General features: G+C 42.6%; 1 protein-coding gene across 1 annotated transcript in view; it reads left to right on the forward strand.

Moving 5' to 3' along the window:
- erbb4b (erb-b2 receptor tyrosine kinase 4b) overlaps positions 1-20,817 on the forward strand; it is a 623,270-nt gene that overhangs the window by 556,609 nt on the left and 45,844 nt on the right. The gene's annotated exons all lie outside the window — the stretch shown is intronic.

The raw sequence follows: 20,817 nt of genomic DNA on the forward strand, positions 1-20,817 counted from the left end.
ACAACCTTTTTGAACAGGAGCACGCGCACGCACATGCATAGATTTAAAACAACTTTAAATTCACACCTCAACAAAGTTAGCAAAGGCTGCCGACCGCCGGTTGTCACACCAGCACGAATTAACATAGGATTAACATAGGAATGAGCCTAGATGCATATCAATTGTCCATTGTGTGACCTGTTATGTAGGTGTTCAGCGACGTGCGTGTGACTTCATATAGGGACGGTATCAGGATTGGTTTCAAAGCAGCTGACATACAGTAGGTATTTTCTCTTGCTGCTCCTACATTGAATTTTGATTTCCCCAGAGTGACATATCGGTAGGCAGAGATCTCCGGCCGTCTGGCTATGGAGGACTAGTTATTAACTACTAAACACACATCAGTGTTCAAGTACTGTAGTTTGTATAGAGGTTTCTTGTTTCTTGTTCTTGTTGCCAGGCCTCCTAGTCTTCAATTTTAGCACAGATATAATCATGTCAAAATGATGACACAAAAACTCAAAAACCTGAGGAGTGACTGTTGTATATTTCATAACATAACATACACATTTAAGCCATATGTTAGAATTACTATAGGATTACACTACTTTTGCAAGTAAAGTCATGTATAAATGATTTTACTACAGTCACAGACAGACACAGTCTAACCGTCTACACTCCTGGGCTATTGTCCAACTGTGATTGTGATTTTTGTCATTCCCATCAGCTGATCATTCCCATCAAGCTTCATGGAAGGAAAGAAAGTTATTTCTGCTTAACGGGACACATGGATTGGGGTGAAACCACAACCTCCGTTCAACCTCTATTTGTGGAGGTAGAATAAATAAATAAACTAGTACAGCACTTGATAAATTGCTTAGATTTTGAGGACCACTCATCATACCCCCATGATGCCCCCCCCCCCCCCCCCCCCCCTCCCTCCCTCCCCCCAGACATGATACCACACTGTTGCTGCAGTTGCTGTGGATGTATAAGTCCTTCAAACTCCAAATGTCGGACTACTGTTTTGATACTTCACCTCAGCACAGTGTGATGTGTTCATCTAGCCCAGATGAGACAGGAGTTACACATATCCATCCCTGTCCATGGTTTGCAACCTGAGGTCCATGCAGGCCCCCATTGGGGGGTGGCGGGGCACCAAAGATCAGGGGGGAGGGGGGCTTGTCTGTTTGGAGGTAGTTCAAAAACTTTCAACATGTTGCACAAAATCATAACTTGTTTGTTTGGGTCATTGTCAAACATAGTCACAAACTATTTTTCAAAAATGGGAAAAATAGCAGATCTACAAGCTCACAGCTTGTAGATCGGGGTGGTGGGGCAGGGGGGGGGGGGCTCGGCTGTTGTCAGATATACTGTAAGAGGTGGGGAACCACTGCATTAGACCAGGGGTTCTCAACCTTTTCAGGCCGTGACCCCAAAAATAATCATATTTTAACTGGGGACCCCCAACCCTGACAAGCACTTGGAATGTAGCAGTTGAGGCATTACATTTAGTTTCACTCGATTCCACAGATAGATATTATGAAAATAGCAGATCTACAAGCTCACAATGCTCGTGCTATTTTCACAATTGTTGCCTCCTTTTTATAGGATAGTTTGTTGATTACTTTTCTTTTCTTACTTTTCTTTTTAGATATTAAAAAGGTCAAAGTCCTTAAATTGTCACTTCACTGTCATCTGGGCCCCCCCCCCCCCAAAAAAAAGAAATCATGTGGGGGCCCCCTGGGGGTCCGGACCCACAGGTTGAGAACCACTGCATTAGACTACGCCAGTGGGTCAGAAGAAAAACAGGGAAGTCTATTATGCTGCGTTCACACGGGCAGATACAAAGATACAGTCGACTACCATTCATTTTCGTGTATCTTTGTATCTGCTCGTGTGAGCGCAGCATTAGACTGTATACTGACTGCAGTGACCGTGCAAACCAGCCCCCATCGCCCTCCAGCTACCCTCTGCACTCTAGTTTTTCTACACCCACCACTCCCACACCCTCCTTCACTCACTCACACGTGCGGGAAAAAAATCACACAAGAGCACAAATAATAAAGTGCCATTACTTCTGACAACCTCTCACGCATGATAGATGTGTCTCTTTGCGCGCCGATGACATTTTATAGCATTATCATGGGAAATCCAATAACCAGATCTGCATCCCGGAGCCTTTGCCCCATGCAAAGTCAAATCACTTGCCTTAAGATGGTAATAGAGTGTGATCGAAATGATCCGTCACTGCCTCGCCTCTCTCACTCCCTCGCCTCTATCACCCCCCCCCCCCCCCTCCCTTCTTGACAAACTGTATGGATTTTTACCTGATATGAGGGATGATAGGCACAGTTGAATGTAAATGATCTCGAACGGCGCTTTGGGTTTGCCACCGATCGACTGGCGCTCCTCGGCGAAAGAAAAGTGAAGGCTCAATTTGACGCATCAATCTTGGGCCGAGTGAAATCTCGGAGCCGTTCCACTACTAGGCTATGACAGCTTTTCATCTGCGGCCACTTCAAGTATTCGCAAGTGTAAACAGTTACACGTGTAGGTGTATGGCCACATGAGGCCAGAACAGCAGTTGTGCTTGTTCAGGTTTATCAGGTATATATTCTTTCCTTCCCCCCACCAAATGTCATTTGGTGGTGACATTTTGATATTGTTCTCAACTGTCGAGAATTTTTGCTGCCTTTTCAGTGGTTTGTCAAATCAAGTGTCACGGTTTGAGTCGGACCAATGATAAGGGTCCATGTTACAACCTTCAGTATAGCATAATAGTATGTGGCCATATTTCTTTAACCTCATATCAGCAGGCTAAGCAGGTACAGGGCTACTGTAACTTAAAAACGTCTCTGTTGCAGGGTGGAAACCTCATATGTCCAAAACTGTTTACTTTTCAGGACAAACATTCCAAAGTATCAAAAGTAGCAGATCTACAAGCTCAAAACGCGTCGCTTCGCGCCGCGTTTTGAGCTTGCGGATCTGCTGCTTTTGATATTGTGTGTGATGCTGTAGTATGATCAAGTAGAGCGTTAATTGTACGAGAAAACACAAAAAGATAGAATTTGCGTAGATATTAGTCTGGAATTTCTGTGTGGAACCTGCATTTCCAAGGGGTGAATTCAAAAATTGCCTGTTGTGATAAACCCGCCCCACATTTGCATACTTGCAACTCCAGGGGCAGGGAAATTCAATAACCGAGAGGGGCCAGACCAAATCTGCCGAGGACTAATTTATTTTTTTTGCACTGACAGATTCGTCTGGTTTCCAGGCTAGCCCGACAGCAACGATAAGATGGAAGGCAGAGTCCAAAAGTAAAGCTCTGACAGTTGTTTTGTCTTCCCCGCGGCTGTCCTCTCTCTCCTCCCCACACACACACACACACACACAGACGTGTCTCTTCTCAGGGGCTGTGTCTAAATCCCCAGGCAGCGTGGCGGCATGTCAGCCAGTCCCTGAGTGAATAGACTGTAGTGCACAAAGCCCTCTGAGCAGCGGTTGTGGTTGTGATCCCCCCAGAGAGCTTTCATTATGGGACATAACATATTGGAATCTCCTCCTGGCCTGTGTGCTCTCAGCATCTGTCTGTGTGTGTGTAGGCTAGCGCCCTCCACAGGCGCACACGTATCTGCATGTACTGAATGCGTGCATATGGAGCGCACATGAGCACAGCATCAGATCAACATGTGGGCTACAGTGTTGGGAAAGTTACTTTAAATTAGGCTACTCTACTGGTAACCATTGTTGGGCAAGTTACTTTAAATTAGTAACTAGTTATAGTTGCTAGTTACTGCTAGCTCTGGATTAAGAGCGTCTGCTAAATGCCTAAATAGTAAATCGTCACTGCTTTCAAAAAGTAAATTAGTTACTTTAATAGTTACTGCATTATAAAAGTAACTAGTTATTACTGTTGCGTTACTTGCATTTATTTTGCTTCAAACGGCTATTAATTAATACATTTTCATGCTGCTGCGGCACAAGACAACATAATGGAGTTGCATTCCACTATTACGCAGACGACAACTTTCATCTATTGTAGCTCACTATGATGAAAACGAGTTGATATACAGACGTGACTCATGTCTTCAACAACATTGAAACTATAGTCTTTTTAGTTCTGCCTGGCCTTAGACTGGAGCAGACGCCTCAACATGATCAGGAACACGTGGACACGTGCTATTTATATATGTGCTATTTTCACAATATTTAGCTGTGGAACTGAGTCAAATTACATTCCAGGTGCTTATCAGGGTGGGGTCCCCAGTTCAAATATCATAACATTTTGGAGGGTCACAGCCTGAAAAGGTTGAGAACCAATGTCTTACTGTACCACGTGCTGTTTAGATTTCTGACTAATACAGTAGTCAATCAATCAATGAATCCTAATATCTGTCGGTCCCTCCTCTTCGAGGCACTTTGCTTTCTCCTTCTTTATTCAGAGCTTGCTTTGTTATGGTGATTGTCCTGTGACTGTCAATACATGTACATGCACCACTGCACTCCGAGTCTGACAAACATGTACATGGATGTATACAGTAGTCCTACATACACTACGTTTCACAGTGTTCCATGAAGCTCTCAGTTCATTTGCTATAGCTACAGAAGGTGTCTGCATAATATGCTGGACTGGAGCGAGATCCATGCTGCATTCAGGGATTGTTTATCTAGACTGATGTTTTATTTTATTTTATATGAAAGTAGAGGATCAAATGTGGTATCATCACTTGCATAGATTGTTTTGGATCTAAAGCTTATAGTAGTAGGTTTTTTCTCAGAAAATTGAAGGTCTAAGAAATCCTGCTTCAAAGTTTTGAGGAATTTTTCACACTTTCTCAGCTCAAAATACCTTATAGGGAAAATAATTAATGCTTTGATTTCATATATCATCGCTGCAGGGTGGAAACCAATATCCAAAAACTGTTACTTTTCAGGAACTGGAAAAAAGAACCTGTTTTCCAATGTAGGTGTGTGAAAATACTGCAGCTGACAACTTCAGAGGATTAAAGGTTTATTATGATCCAACTTCTACTGTCACATTAGCCCCGTCTGTGAACTCCCCGTCTGCTCGCTGCACAGCAGCAGCTGTGGAGCAGGGGGACAACTCAGTCCTGTCAAAGTGTTGCAGTTAACCACTTAAATATGGTTGACCGGAGTCCCTCAGGGCTCTATACTACTGTCTTTTCCTTTTTCTGTTTTGATGAAAATAGCCAATCATTTTCATCGAAACAGAGCTTGTCTATCTGCTATCTGTCTGTCTATCTGCTGAAACAGAGCTTGTTTATCTGCTATTTTCTGCGAAAGCTTTCCCCACAATATGGATGCTGGGGGTGACACGGTGGCACAGTCGGTAGCGTTGTTGCCTCACAGCTAGAAGGTCCTTGGTTTGATGCCGGGGACGCTGTGGGCGCTGGGGGCGTGTCCTCTCCTCCACGTCATCAGTGCCTATACCCTAGGTGGGGTTGGCGAAACTGCGTTTCTGCGTGGAGGGGAAAGGAACTGGTTGGAATAACATGTTCCTTCCACGCGTTACGTCCTACCGGGGAAACTCCCCCCTGTCAGGTGAAAAGATGCGGCTTGCTAGCTCCTCATGCATTGAAGGAGGCAAGAGCTCAGTTCTGGGCTCTCCCTAGGCTGGCAGAGGGAGTGTAGCGCCCAGGATTACATAGGAAATTGGCACTGGGTGGAAAAAATGGGTTACAAAATTGTGGGATAAAAATGTTAAGAAGAAAAAAATAAGTATATATATATATATGGATGCTATGGGGTTTAAGTGGTTAAGATTGGGCTGAGGGGACGACTGGCTCCTCACTTCTTACTTTTTTTTCTGTATGGTATCAAAAAAGGAAAATGTAGCCCCGGCATGCTACAATGTATGTAGTTCCGTCCATCTGGGAAAAGTAATCGATGGGTTGAAACAACCTTTTAAACCAGGTTTTTAGCCAGCCTGTATGCGCCTCCATGTTGAACATCATGAACACTACATCTCAAGAGACAGATATTGTACTTTTACTCGACTACAATTATTTGAAAACTTTAGTTACTTTGTAGATTTTGATTGTTATTACAAAACCACTTCAGACCTATATACTTTGGCAATTCGAAAATAGCAGATCTACAAGCTCACAACCTTTTTTGTGAGCTTGTAGATATGCAATTTTCAAAGGATTTTTTATGCATTTTATACATTTGAAACATATGAAATGGGACTTTCTGCGTAATGAGTACTTTTACATTTGGTACTTTAATTATATCTTGTTGCCAATACTTTTTTTACTCAAGTACATTCTGAAAACCGGACTTTTACTTATAACAGAGTATTTCTACCTCCCAGTATTGCTACTTTTATTTAAGTAAAAATATAAGTACTTTTACCACCACTGCAACCCAGAATGTTGTGCAATACCGAATCGCTCTGTATGACTGAAGTGATGAAGTGTTGTGAGAAAGTAACCCAAATTGGTTGAAGTTGAATGATTTATTGTTTATTGTTAGAATTTTAATCAACATTTATGAAACATGCACACTGCTTTCTAACTAGATAACATTATTTTAGCTGTATTCTTCTCAGCCTGCATGGACAATCTAAAATCGTCCAGCATTTGACTAACGTTAATTGGTGGTTGACAACACTTGTACATTAAGATTAATAAGGCAATGTTATCAGAGGTTTACATACCCCAGGCTTACAAAGTACAGCTCATCTGATTACAAGTGATTACAAGCTGCTTTGCATTTTATTTATAGTGTTCATCACTATAGCTTTTTTTTTTAGACAAGCCTGTACCAGAGTGGAGAGGTGTGTGTCTGTGCGTGCGTACACGTGTGTGTGCGACTGTGCGTGCGCGCGTGCACGCCCACCCCCACCCCGCTCCAAAGTGGCTAATGCGGACTCTTTCAGGTGTGCAATTGAAAACCTTAAAAGGTTCTCTCTCAGCATGTTGGTATAATACTTTCCCCAGATCATTGCAGAATGATTTGACTCACCAGGAATGACTTTATTGTACTGTACTGTGACTTATGCCTTAGGGATGTTAGAGATAACTCCCGGTAATCGGGAGTTGCCCATGCTATTATTGGTGGCACTGCTCCCTCTCCCCCCCTCTCTCTCTCTCTCTCTCTCTCTCTCTCTCTCTCTCTCTCTCTCTCTCTCTCTCTCTCTCTTACTCATTGTCTTTATTTCCAGCTTGGTACCTTAGATTGGGCTATGATCTGTCTTGATTAAATTTATAATAATAAAGGAGTCTAAAAACTGTACTGTGCACTGTTTACTTACGTTGGTACTGATAATACAGAACCTACAGTACATTGCGGTAATGGAAGTGCAACTATATCTGTATTTGTTCCGCATAATTCCTCATAATTTGATTCATGAGCATGACATGAACACATGCATTGACTCCTTCAACATTTCTTCAAGCGTTGCATTCGAGCTAAATATTTGTGAGCCCTGCAACAACAGCCATTTCAACTATAGACAGTCTCTGTCGGGTGGAAACCTCATATATCCAAAACTGTCTTTTCAGGATTCAAAAGTAAAGCAAAAGTAGCAGATCAACAAGCTCGAAGCGCGGCTCGCAGCGACGCGCTTCGAGCTTGTAGATCAGCTACTTTTGATGCTTTTGTGTGACGCTGTAGTATGCTTGAGATGGGGCGTTAATTTACGGAAAAAAAACACAGGAAGCTGGAATATTGAGATTTCTGCCCGAGAGCAACGATATCCTTTCCAACTCTGGAAAATGAGCAGCCGAGTATGTTGTTTCGGCAATAGTGCTAATTAATGTGTTGCATGAAAGAACATGCACCTACTGTAGTCACATTAAGATTAATCAAAGCCACAGCTGACTAACGAGCATTTCCCCATTGTGTCGACAAAGTTAATAACGGCAGAGTTAAGACGTTAGTGCGGCCGCATGTTACTCCAACGACTGTCTGTGTGGACAACATGCAAACACATTGATAAATGAGCGCCATTGAGGGCGACACTGCATTTTAATTAGCACTTTTAAGCGGTGGAGGCATCATTGTTGAAGTCACTCCCGGTTGCAATTATGCCAGTCTATTGATGCGTTACACAATGGCTTGATGACAGGCTTAAAATGAAGGCATAATTGTACCCTTCTTTCACACAGAAATCTCATTTGACTCCAAGCAACATGGAGGCCTGTCAGTGAAAAGACTGTAAATTAACACAGCCGGAGGGAGCATCACCAATGATGGAGTTGTCGGGTTTTGTACCTGCTATTGTTCAGACTCCATTAAAAAGAGGCAATGTGTGTGTGGTTGAAAAGAGGAGACCGTTATAAACCGTCTGCTCTTATATAAAATATAAAAAATAAACCTGAATTTGTACGTTTTGAGAATTTGAAAAAGAAAAGTTAGGGGCGCCCCAACAATGCACCGTACCCCGCGCGCGCCTGAATTTGTCTTTGTGTGGGGAGCACAAAGAGACCAGTGTTGCCATGTTATGTCCGATTGTGCGAGAGAAACAAGCAACCAGGCAGACTTGACAATACTGCAAACTCCGCAGACAGTGACAAGGGGTGGGAGAGCCTGGCAACCCCTTGCGGTAGTGGGGGTGCAAAGGCTCCGTTGTGATACCGCATAGCCAGGCACTGGCGCCGTACCCCTCTCTCCATGGCTTCTTGGTTTTGGTCAACTTTTGGCTATAGAGCACCAATCTTAATAATTTGAATTGAAATACAAATGTGTATATTATGTCATTTTATTAATAATTATTTATTGTTTTCGATGTATCCTCCTTTCCAATTGTTTCACCCTAGCACCCCCTAGTGTCCTCCACTAAAGCTGCAAGATCCAGCGTTCGGAAATACTTTTTTTTCTAAAGCTGTTGTTGTTTCCAAAAGCCTTCCTCTCAGAAAGGCAGAGGCATCATTTCACAATCTGCTGCCGTTTGCTTTCCATTAGTCCTTAAACAAACCTCAGCAATTACAGCCCAGGAGTATCGTGGGGCCTGTCCTTGTTCTGCCTTTTCTGCCCACTTATCCCTCTTGTTAAACACACTTTTATCCAAGGCGCCTCGGAGCACTTCGCTCTTCTCTCTCTATACACAGCAGGAGAGGCTAACAACAACGATATCCCCCAACTCGCACCGTCCCATAAAGACTCATTAGCCTCGACGGGGATCGAGTTCTGACTGTCACTTTGTGTTTGTGTGAGAAACAGATGGAGATAATGGAAGCGGGCTTTGTGCGTGTGTGAGTTCCTTTATGAGCGTATATACAGTATCAGTTTATATCTGTGTGCACGGCCAGCTGTTCCCCTGGCTGCTCGCCGCCTCAGAATGAAGCGGGCATTCGCCTTGATTCCACGCGTGTCCCTTAAAGACACGCTTAGGGAACTAATGATGGAGGGATAAGAAAGCCGGATAAACTGAAGAAAGAGATGGTGAAAGCGAGACTGATTACCGCAATTATGCACCTACTGTTTCTGAGGGCCTTTCTTAACCTTGACCCTTCGTGCACCTGTTTAGAATGACAATGTGGCAATCAGAAGATGCCCCGTTTTGCAGAGAAGAAGAAGGGCTGCGTGATGGCGTCCCTGCTAATGGTTTGCTTCCACTGCGCTGGTCGTTATCAGTGGCTGCATACGTGACACGCACAGCACAGCATCAACCACTTAAACCCTATACTTGAGTTGACCATGCAGGGTCCTACCTTTATTAGAAGGATAAACCCCTTGAGGTGCATCATCTCATTTTCGATGGGGTCCTTGGCTCAAATTAACAAGGCATAGGCCAACAATACACAAACAATACAACAAAAGTACATCCATGCAGCAGTGTTGATTTCATCGACTAAAACTATGACGAAAAATGTTTGTCAACTACCTTCTTTCACTGATGAAAACTAATTAAAAACGAAATAAAAACTAAGCTATGATGACTAAAACTAAGACTAAATACACTGACAATTTTGTCAACAAATACAGACTAGACTAAAATATTAGTGAGGGACTAGTAGAGAAGAGATCCAGTAGAACTAAAAGACAAGTCATTTTATGCTTGTTTGTGCTCAGGTGTTGCGCTCCGAAAATAGCAGATCTACAAGCTCACAACGCATTGCGCTGTGGCACGTTGTGGGCTTGTAGATCGGCTATTTTCAGCATGCAGCCAAGGGTAAAATCAGGCATTACGATGCAATCAAGGCCCGCCGAAATACATTTTAGTCGACTAAATCAACTGTAGATTAAAAAAATCTAAAATCTTATGATATTTAGTCCACTAAAACTGGACTAAAACTAAAACATTTCAGATGACTGAAATATGACTAAAACTAAATTAAATGTTATTCAAAAGACTATGACTAAAACCAAATCAAAATGTGCTGTCAAAATTAACACTGCCATGCAGACAAGACAAGAGCTCTTCCAAAACTAGCCGCTCCCACCCCACCAGTTCAACCCTAAAGTAGCAAACTTCATATGGAGACATATATATCAAGGCATAAGATACAGGTTTGCAACAGTTGTTAAGAACAATTGCTGAGAACGATTAGAAGCATGATTAGAAGCATGAACAGGGTGTTTGAAGGTGAGTGAAAATAGATTCTTTAAACACATTAATGGGGGCGATAGATCTAAGTGAACTTGGTACTGTCCACTATAGTATTTCCCTCCACACCAAAATGTCTTCGCCGACACCAGCCGATCTATAAGCGCGTTGTGGGCTTGTAGTCTATTTCCACTGAACATTTGCCTCAGAATAAAGACAGTAGCGTTTTAAGTCTAGTTTGAGATATTTTGTTAGTGTTGGTGAACTAAAATAATACCCTGTTCCTGTCTATGCATTCATGTGGATGGGGATTTCAGGATGCAGCTGAGAGGGGGACAAAGTACCCAGATACTCCTGTTGCTCAGTCAAATACTTGAGTAAATACCAGAGTAGTCTACTTTCTTTTAAAAAAAAATACTGTGTGGGTGTATGCCAAACGGGAAAGAGCACCCAAGAAAAAAACCCTCCATGTGCTCAATCTTACAGCTTAATTGCCGGAGCTCTGATAGAGATGTAAGCCACCAGGTCTCAGTTTATTCAAGGCCGTAATTGGTGTGAATTTAAAGTGAGACTTTGACTTTGATTCTCTATTATATGGTTCTGTACACATGAGGCTGGTTCCACTCTACCATGTCCAGTCCTTTCAGAGCACACCACTCCATGTTGAGGAGGCTGAATTAAATGTGTGTGTCGTGTCCAGGTTTGGGCCCCTGCAAAAATACAGGGAATGTCAGAGGGATCTGTCATTATGACATTCATATTACTTATATTAATGAACCTTTGGGTGTTGTCTCCACACAAAAAAAACATTTCGGTCACTCGGACTTTCATCAGGGCCAAAGTGACCGAAACGTTGTATCCCTGTTAATACATCCCACTGAGCATTTTTTGGTCTATTAGACGTCTAAAATACGTCTATGGGGTAGGCTAAAACAGGGTTATAATTGGTCTACTGGTGAAAGTTTTTTAGCGGTCTAGGCTTAGCCTAGACGTTGATTAGCTGTTTTTTAAACGTCTATTTATAGACCGTCTATATTATAGACGTTGAAATGACGTCTATAATATAGACGGTCTATAAATAGACGTTTAAAAAACAGCTAATCAACGTCTAGGCTAAGCCTAGACCGCTAAAAAACTTTCACCAGTAGACCAATTATAACCCTGTTTTAGACGGACGTCTAATAGACGACTATTGCTCAGTGGGATTTCTGTAAGTGAAGAACTCCCTTTTTTTGCTCTGTTCATTACTCTGACACATGTTTGTTTCCATAGGTGTGCAAAAGGACTTTTTCTTCTATGTTGTGTCCACATAAAAAACATAATTTTTACACTCACTGTACACTTTTTTAAAATGTATTATTCGCCCTTACATAACATGAATTTTAAGCATGTGTGATCTCAGTGTTCTACAGCACTTAGAAGCTACCACACTTTTGTCATCTAAGTGCTCATACTTCTATGAGATCCATTAGCATGCGCCGGACGCAGGGGAGACAGGCATCAAGAACAGTGGTTTGGTGTTTTCCAAGAATGTGTTTTTACCCCTACAAATTCTTTAATTCATGCTATCTCCCCGGCGCGGCTCGCTCCATGTCTCTGATGCTCTCCTCGGATTATTCATACAAGCGCTCACAATGTCGGCATCAAAGCTGAAAGGAAAACGGAGAGCGGCGATGTTTTGGTTGGAAGGTAGGGGTCGAAACTTCAATCTCCCTGGCCCCGCTTCAACATCAACAGGCTCCTAATGAGCTATCTGTATGCGGCGGTTATTTTCCCCCGTCGGTGCGGCGGCGCGGTGGCAGATCTTCGCGGTAGAGGTGAAAACACGCAGCGTACCATCAGGCCTATACAACACAGAAGCTTCTGACCCAGCTCCTTTGGATCGCATGCTCTCCCTCCTTCATGTTTATACAGCATCGCTGTCGAGGCTGTCGACAGCTAGTCCGCCGTCATTTAGCCCAGGGGGGTGTTTTCAGACCACTGACTCGCACAGAGATATCCTTTTTGCTCTTCATTCCGTTTCTACAGCCCGCTGGCAGACATGTGTATAAAGAGTATATATAGGCCTATATCAACTAGAGCCCGGCCCCCGAACCCATGCTAGATTTACCCAGTTTAGTTGTTTTGATTGATTTAATACAGTGGTTTTCAACCTTTTTCGCGTCAAGGACCCCCAAATTGACACATATTAGCCCACGGACCCCCATTTGAAAAGATATGCCAGGGAGATTTACCATTTAGATTTATTGGGGGTCCCAATCTACACTGTATCACCATCATCAGTGTTCATTTAACTCTGAGAGTGTACAAATGGAACCAAAGAAGTAAAAGTATATTTACAGAAAAACAGTGGGGGGTCATTTATTTTGGCAAGGAAGACTTAAGTAGGTCCAGTTGTAAATTCCAGACAGGTGCTCTTTTATATGAAGGAGGGTAGGGATGGCTGGTGGTAGGGCATTCCACATAGTGTTGGCATAATAGTAGAATAAATTCATCCCCATGTTTGTGTAGGATCTGGGAGGAATATGAGACCACCAGTTAGACAATTGATGTTTTGAAAATAAAATAGAAACTTCATTGAAATGATAGGGATGCATGGTTAAAAGTGGTTGAAAATCGCTGCACACTTGCGATACCGATGTCATAACAAAAGTAATGGATGATATATACTGTATGTATCAGCCAGACCGAAATAAACCAGTATATCGGTCAGGCTCTACTATAAATAGTGATGCATGCTTTCCTTTTGCAGAAAATACACACATGTATCCATCGATAGACATGCAAATAGGAAAGGGATATAGGGCTGATGGAGCTTGATGTCCTCTGTGAGTGATCTCTCCCCAATGGACATGATGTATGACTCTCGCAGACAATCTCACTCACACGGTCAAAGTGAGATTTGTGTATCAAAGGTTTCAGAATCTTCCAATTTACCCATTTGTCAAATCACACCGTTGGACCTTTGATGTATGAGAATGCATGCCTAAACCACTTGGTGCCTAAAGGGACATTCCTTGAAATGCATGCAGGTATGCTGGGGTTGGTCCCCAGCAAATGGAAGGGTTCCATTTGCCTTGGGAAATGTAGACAGATTTTAGCCTGACACTCAGCCTGAATATTGTGTGTGTGTGTGTGTGTGTGTGTGTGTGTGTGTGTGTGTGTGTGTGTGTGTGTGTGTGTGTGTGTGTGTGTGTGTGTGTGTGTGTGTGTGTGTGTGTGCGTGTGCGTGCGTGCGTGTGCGTGCGTGTTGGAAATACTCAAGTAAAGTTTAAAAAAAAACAAAGTTTACCAATAAAGTAAGAATACCTACAGTACTGTACTTGAGTAAATGTACTTATTAACTTTCCACCACTGCACACCACACACACGCGCGTGCCCCACAGCCAGAGAGCCCTCTCCACACAGCAAGTGTCATATCATATCAGCAGCCATAGTGTGAGCCGGTTGCTCATTATGCTCCAGCATGCCAACGAGGAGAAGGAGAGATTAGAGCACAGATTAGTGGGACTCCATTATTTTACCTCCCAAATGGTTCCCCAATCAATGGGCTTGACTGCATCTCATATGCCACTGTCTCTCTCTCCACGCTGTCGAGGGACAGACTGATGGATAGATAGAGAGAGTGTGTGTGTGTGTGGGGAGAGAGAGAGAGAGGGGGCAGGGGTGGTAATGGGAAGTGACTGTAAGGATGGACAATGAGAGAAACCGGATCATTTTTCTAAGTGTTCTTTTCATGTGGATGGGGGGGGGGGGGGGGGGGGGAGAGAAAGAGAGAGAAAACCTCACAATAAGAAATGGTAATATGCACTGTAATTAATTAAATGATGTCGTGACTGATTTTATATGACGGGTTGGTAATTTGTGTGTGTGTGTGTGGGGGGGGGGGGGGGGGTGTAATTATTTTTCGCCAATGGGGCACCGTTCCTTCCCTATGCCATAGTTATAATACTGTGTATGTGTGTGTGTGTGTGTGTGTGTGTGTGTGTGTGTGTGTGTGTGTGTGTGTGTCCAGCTAATCTCGGACACTGCTGGAATGATCAACATGATATTCCTGCATGCATGGATTTGCGTTTTTCAAATATGTTTTGATACAGAATAAAAAATTGTATGGTCATGATTCACCGGGATCCTGGATGGCTTGGTTCCAGGCTTAAAATAATGTATATAAATGGTTGCACACGCATGTATACATACATACATATAAAATAAACATAAATATTTACTTTCACTAAGGTAAAATATTTACAGTACTTCTTCCATCACTGGTGCTACAGTACGTGACTGTGTTGTGTTTTTATCCTTATGCATCTGTAATACACCTCTTTGCTTCTTGCACTAATTGGTGTCAAGAGGATGTAGTATAATATATACTAATATATAATATATACTGTAGGTCAAAGAGGAGCCTTACCTCCGCTGTAGGTATACAGCATATGCGTGCGTAATAATGTGATTGTGTGTAGGTGTACATGTGGTGCATGCCAGTGTGCATGCATGCGCCATGCGGACACTCGGGCATATGTGGTGACCTTTAAGGTTGAGCGTCGTGCTGCTTTCACAAAGGATTATATATCGTTGTTGTCGGGCAGAAACCTCCTAACTCCTATAAACTTTTTTGTGTTTTTTCGTAAATTAACGCCTTACGTGATCATACTATACAGCATCACACAAAAGCATCAGAAGTAGCAGATCTACAAGCGCAAAGCACGTTGCTTCGCGACACGTTTCTATTTTTGAATTTGAATCCTGAAAAGTAACAGTTCAAACACTTGATGACCAGTTGGCTGCCCCCTGGTGTTAAAGGAGTAGACTTATTTTCTATCAATTACACACTCCATGAAGCCTTGAATTAATGGGGATTTTTTTTGTTCTTGTCGCGTTCCTGAGCCAATAATTTGATGACCGGCGGAGTCTCCAATAGGAGACTCAAAGAGTCTCCATTGAGTCTCCTACTGGAGACTACGCCGGTCATCAAATGATTGGCTTAGGAATGCGCCAAGCACAAGCAAATCTCCATGAATTTAAGTCTTCATGGGTTGTGTAATTAATAGAAAATGTGTATGTTTTGGGGTGAACTACACCTTTAATACTGCTGTGCAAACAAAAGGCCTGTACACAATAATGAGAAACTTAATTTTCTCCACCATGCTAGCCTGTGTGGCCCTGGCCATGGATACTGTACAGTATTCACTAACAACAGCACACAAGGACCAACAGTGATTGAATAGCAGAATAGATAATTTTGTCTGAACAGACCCTTTTCAGAGCAAATATTTTGAATGTGAAAATACAGTAACTGAAGGTCATTACATTTCCACGTGCCAGTGTCTACTGTAACATCATGCTGGCACACAGAAAATGAATGTTACCTTCAGCTGCGTTTTTGTGTGTGTGTGTGTGTGTGTGTGTGTGTGTGTGTGTGTGTGTGTATGTGTGTTTCCTAGAATCCTTCAACTCTCACGGTGCGTTTTAACAGCGGGCAACTCTCGGGCGATGCCGGGCAACATCGCCCAAAAGATAATGAAAGTCTATGAGAGCCGGCGATCGGGCGAAGTGGGCGGGGGGGCGATGAAAGATGGATTTTCTTTATCTTTTTGGACGATATCGCCCGGCATCGCCCGAGAGTTGCCCGCTGTTAAAACGCACCGTCAGGCTCCTCTCCTGTGGAACCATCTTGTAGTTTCAGTCCAGGAGGCACACACTCTGTGTTTAACCCATTCAATCTGGGAACGCATATATGTGTCATTTAGATGTTTAGCTATAATCATTATTTTATACTTTGGGCTATTAAAAAATAGCAGATATACAAGCTCGCATTACGAGCTTGTAGATCTGCTATTTATGGCCGCGGACGCCCCCATCTCAAAATATGATGTTCCAGGGACCCCCCAGAAGCAAAGATTTGAGTTAAAAATGTATATATTCAAAGATTTGCACACATTTTCATGTTTTTGTTTTCAAAAATAGCTCATAGCATGGCACTGTGTGCCGCGCTATGAGCTATTTTGATCTGCTATTTTTGTATAGCCAAAGAAAGTGGTGTTTGAAACCTAGCATCCCTATTCTGGGGCTAACAAAATAGCAGATCGACAAGCTCACAACACGCCACGTTGAGCCCTTGGGAATCCAGTCACCAACGTATTAGTCTGAAGTCGTTAAATCTATAAGGGAAATATGAGAACCAGAATTTGCCTGGAAGTCACGCGTGACTCAATAAGACCGCAACTCAGCCAATTAGTGGCAGACATAAATGGCAGCTGAGGGTGATTTTTAATTGTTGATTTTCCTCCACATGGTAAAGTGCTATAGGCCCTCGGGGGAGAAGGGGTTAGAAAAACGGACAGAGTGACTAACATGAGTACTTTGCTGTTGTTATTTCCTTTCCCAGATGATTTCATCCCAAGTCATGGCCCTCTCCAGACACCCTGCTCCCCCGGCCCCATGACTACACATATGAGTCATTATCTAGCCTCTCTCTCTCTCTCTCTCTCTCTCTCTCTCTCTCTCTCTCTCTCTCTCTCTCTCTCTCTCCTTTCCCACCCTCATCTTCTCTTTCACTCGGTCGGTAATCCCCTCCTAAGCACACAAAGTCACGGCCAGACACTCCGCCAGACACTCGACGGCACCAGAGGAAGGGGATTCATTGGTATCTCCATAGCAGATTATGGCCTTAGACTGCAGCACCGCAAACAAGTACCTGATAGGAGCGCCGTGTCACGGATTATCTCCCTCCGACACAATGTACTGTAAGAATCAACACCAGGGGAACAGTGCAGCCCGAAATGTCAAGGAAAGCCTCGTGCTTTATTGCTTTTCAACTCGGGGCTTCGATTCAAAAAAGTATGGAGGACTTTATTTGGCATTTTGAGAGAGAGGAACAACAACAACAGTGTGTTGCATAAAGGCGGAAAGGTGCACTAGAACATCACGTTTTTGTGAATGCTGAGAAACCCGTCAAGGTTTAAATCACGTAATGGACCACTTCACCCTTTTTCAACGTTATCTTCATATAATTGGTCCTCACTAATGCTCATTATGAGACCATTTCTCTTTCTATTCAATTCAATTCAGTTCAATTCAAAGGGCTTTATTGGCAGGAGAAAACATTCGTTTTCATTGCCAAAGCAAAAGTTCAGTTTGTGTCTCAGAGGAGGGCTGTTCTGAAACCTGCCTACAAGTGACATCATCACTAGGCACGTTTGGTCATTTCAAACAAGAGTCCTTATTTTATTGTATTGTTATTACTGCAAGAAAAATGGCTTCTATTATAGCAAACTTTCCAGGAAGAGAAAGGCTGTATTTTATATCAGCTTGGAATCCCCATTGATGATTGATAGGTCTAATAAACTATGTATTTTGTGTACAATATTGATATATGTCTAAACCTGTCATCATATCAGATTTTAGTATCATATTTGGCCCAACTTCAGTCATGTTTTTGTGCTTCTAGTTTCTCTCTCTCTCTGCAAGGTCAAACGGGCTGCTTCATTTCTCTGACAGGTCTTTTGTTTTTGAATTTGACTCGAGGAATGTAATAATAATGTTAGTTAGAAGGAAATGTTCTCGGCACACTTCAGCTCTGTGTCCCTCCGATGCAATAACAACGTTTTTCAGTGCAACTGGGTGCCCGGTCAAGAACCGAGGTCAATGTCTTGACCTAGACACTTGGACGCTGTGTCACCTTCATTATCTACATCATCACCTTCCCTCTCTGGCCAATCAAAGGAGTCCACATGTGCCCGGAAGCCTGCCATGTAATATCTGTAACCTTTCCTCTCTCCATCTGAATGGAATACCATTTAATCAACATACCCAATGGCTGCCTGTGTGAATTTTCTTGTTGCCTTTCTGAAAGTAATCTGTACTTTATATGGGCGATAGGAACATTTCCATCAATGATGTCACTGGAAGGCAGGTTTCTGAAGTGTCCATATCCCTCCACTAAGACACAGTCACAGTGAGTAGACAATGGGTGATGTGTGCTCCTTTAAGCTCTTGCATAGTTCCCAGGTCTCTGCCAGACTCACCAACGTGGAGAATAGCGAAAGTAACCGATCGGCTATTTTTGTATATTATTTTTATTATAATGTTATTGTGATGACATGCCCAAAATAGTGACACCAGGTTGAAAGTAGTTAAAAGTACTGTGATTTTTTTTTACATAATCCAGTTAAAGATGCAGTGCCATGATTTCTTTTCCGCCTAAAAAATGATGATCAGGTATTATGATTATACTAGGAGAAATAATTTTCCCCAAAAAGTGTACAGAAATGGCTAAAATTACGTTTTTATGTGGTCACACCCACCAGGTCATTATGTATGCGTGGTTGTCAGGTGGGTGGTATTCTATCTGAGTTAGCCACACCCCACAATGTTAAGTGAGTTGTGGTAGGCCGTCCCCTGTTATTGTGATGTCATCAAAACAGGGTATTTCCAATGGGCATTTTGACTCCGAGGCTTTCAGCTTTCAGGAAGAAACCAAAAGTACACAGGGAAGGCAAATTTGCACATTATAACAACACCTGGAGGTCTATTAGAGTAATGTTAACTTTGTAGACACATGAAAACCAGAAAAGGCTCAAAACTATGGCACTGCATCTTTAAAGGAATGAGAAAGTCAAACCTTGCGCTAGCTTTTCCTCTTTGCAGGGGGTGTTGCAGGGCCTTAATTGATGAATGGCACCCATAACTGGGAGCTGCGTCCTTCAGTTGAACTTTAATTTGCATGTGCATCAATCATTTCACTCCTTTTGATTTTCCACACTGCTCGGATTACTCTGGATTTTGTCCCAGTGACATTCCCTGTGTGTGTGTGTGTGTGTGTGTGTGTGTGTGTGTGTGTGTGTGTGTGTGTGTGTGTGTGTGTGTGTGTGTGTGTGTGTGTGTGTGTGTGTGTGTGTGTGTGTGTGTGTGTGTGTGTGTGTGTGTGTGTGTGTGTGTGTGTGTGTGCGCTCTCACTTGCTCAAAAACTACAGTATGTACATTTTCTCTGATTTCTGTTTTAGTTAGTTTTGTAAACACGACGCAAATCCAGTTATAGATTTTGTAGAGCCAAATTTTGGCTCGCATTTTCACAACTAGATTTTGTTAGTTTTAGTTAAATATATATAATAATCAAATATTTGGTATACAGACGAAGATGCAGAGACCTTAGCTAAGTCGTGTCTTGCCCTCTCAGTCATTAATGCAGTAAACATGGCCTTGGTACACAGATGTGCACAGGCTACCACTCAAATATTCAATGTTTTCCACACACTGCTGCACACCAAAGGAGAGAGGATGCAAGCTAACACACACCTCACACACACATTAACAGCCAGAGGACAGTGAGAGAGGTGTAGAGTCCAGAGATACAAGGATGAAAAGCAAGAGATATGATGGATAGTTGAGGGTCTGTACACAAAGAGTGTTCAGTGCATGCTCTCATAAGTAGGCCACAGTACATGAATAAAGTGTCAATATCGTCTCTGTCGGGTGGAAACCTCATATGTCCAAAACTGTTACTTTTCAGGACTTACTGTGAAGGACTTAAAGGACAACTTCACCCATTTTCAACCTTTCTTCATATAATTGGTCCTCACTAATTCTCATTATAAGATGGCACCATTTGTGTCTACTCTGTCTGTGTCTCAAAGGAGGACTGCGGACAGAAACCTGCCTACCAGGGACATCCTTGATGGGGAATCCAACCTAATAAAAAATGCAGGATTTCTATTCCTGGAAAGTATAGCTATAATAATATATTATATGCTATAATGGAAGCCATTGTTCTCGCGTTAAGACAACTCAAAATATATATATTTGTAATCTTGTTGGAAAAAAGAAACTGCCTAACGATGATGTCACTGGTAGGCAGGTCCTAAAGTGGTACCATATAGACAGAAGTCCTGACGTCACTCGTTCATCCCCTGGTTCGTAAAGTAATTTCTCTATGGAGAATAACATTGGGTCATCTTAGAATCGTCTCATATAAGAATTGTGGTCCAAAAATAAACAAACTGTCTCGGCGATATCACCAGGGAGGAGGTTCTGTATCGTTTATGATAGTCAGTCACTTATATTTGATGTTTCTGGTGAAAATGTAACTAATTCGGCGGAAGTAACATTATCGTTTTCTCACCGTCAGTTGATGCTTCATATCCATAAGAGTCAAACCGCCGGGATCATTTGTTTATTTTTGGAACACAGTTCTTATTTGACGCGATATTAAATACGTCTATGGGATTCAGAACGGGCCTGGAAAACCGCGAACCAGGTAGGATGTGTAAATTACGTCAGACTTCGGTGCTCTATTATCATCATGAGCATTAGTGTGGACC

The sequence above is a fragment of the Gymnoscopelus microlampas genome (assembly GCF_963454915.1).
Source record: "Gymnoscopelus microlampas genome assembly, chromosome: 17".
NCBI lineage: Eukaryota > Metazoa > Chordata > Actinopteri > Myctophiformes > Myctophidae > Gymnoscopelus > Gymnoscopelus microlampas.